The sequence below is a fragment of the Rhinolophus sinicus genome, linkage group LG05 (genome assembly GCF_036562045.2).
Source record: "Rhinolophus sinicus isolate RSC01 linkage group LG05, ASM3656204v1, whole genome shotgun sequence".
Taxonomy (NCBI): domain Eukaryota; kingdom Metazoa; phylum Chordata; class Mammalia; order Chiroptera; family Rhinolophidae; genus Rhinolophus; species Rhinolophus sinicus.
The window spans coordinates 77,565,600-77,566,977 of NC_133755.1; the positions used below are offsets into that span (position 1 = coordinate 77,565,600).

Genomic DNA, 1,378 nt, shown 5'->3' on the forward strand with positions numbered 1-1,378 from the left:
GAGAAACGTTATGTTCTCAGAAACTAGATTTGTCCAATATTTTCATAGTCTCTGAACTGGGAAATGTATATTTTCTTTCTAGAAAGCTCCTGTTAAAATCCATCTTTCTGCTTTTCGGTCTTGCTACCTAAAAATAGAAATATTTTTCAAAGTGAAAGGAAATCAGCAATTTATTTGAGATCAGTAAGAATATCTATTCAGGAAGCACTAATTCAGGCAGAAGCCCAACTAGGAGACAAAGGCAATGCGTATTTATGAGAAGGGAAAGAGGGGGACAGTTACATCAGTAGAAGGAAGGCATTTCTATTGGTGCACATAACATAGTGATGTTAATTCTAAACAATGTTTTTAATTTTCAGTCCAGTAGTCATCATAACTGCTATCCTGTTATCTTGTAAGCAGTTTTTGGAACAATGTTGCCCTAGGTCCAGTCCAAAGGTTATTTTGTCCTGGTTTAACATTCCAAAGGTTTGAGACATGAGATGTGCAAAGCAGTTCCTCCAGCATGGCAGCTCTGGCTCCATTTTAAAGTGGCTCTATTTATTATTTCTTTTGACAGCCTCAAAATGTGAAACCAGAAATAGGAGCTCAGCCTACCGCCTCACCCCCCACCCAAAACCCCAGCACGAAAACTACTGGAAAATACTAATTCGTTCGCAAATCTTCTAGTTTAGTTTACATGGATAAATGTCAATAATTATTGTTCATGGAATAGGGACCAGTCACTCTTGATTTCGGGGTGTGGAAGACTGTATGTAAACCCTGCTGAGGATGGACAGGAATAAAATTTTAAAAGGACAGTGTTACAAGCACAGCTAGAGCAAATTATAAGTACTTGGAGGCAAGATGATTAATTTTCAGATTCTACAGAAATGGGTCTTTGGTTGTAACATAGAAGAAAGATGTTTCCTGAGTAATCAAGCAAGAAGGAAAAGCTGGAGATGCTGGGGATCGAACCCAGGACCTCATGCATGCTAAGCATGCGCTCTACCACTGAGCTACATCCCCTTCGGCTGGAACTTTTGTTTTCTATCCTACTTTCATGAAATAAAAACAGAAATTTACTTTTTTTTCTAAAGAAAATTTAATTTGCTCTCTTGCAAACAAAAATTACAATTTTTATACCTCTATTTCATAGGAATCTATTACCAAGTAATTCTGATTACCCTGTATTTTGCAGATATTCAGTGACTGATGAGAACACAATGGGATCGGAAATCTCAGTAAAAAACATTCTACTGGACCCTCCTTTTCTGAGTGTTTTTCTCTTTTTTCAAAAGACAGGCAGGACAAAAGCAAATCCTTACAGGAAAATTAAAAAATGCTTTGCCAATGACTGTAATTAACTATGAAACCTACCAAATGACACCAAATTTCC

The 1,378-nt window shown here is 37.0% G+C and overlaps 1 non-coding gene across 1 annotated transcript; it reads right to left on the bottom strand.

The window, feature by feature from the left end:
- Window positions 1-936: 936 nt before the first annotated feature.
- TRNAA-AGC (transfer RNA alanine (anticodon AGC)) lies at window positions 937-1,008 on the bottom strand. The gene has a single exon. It is a non-coding gene; the product is annotated as a tRNA-Ala (tRNA).
- Between the last annotated feature and the right edge of the window lie 370 nt (window positions 1,009-1,378).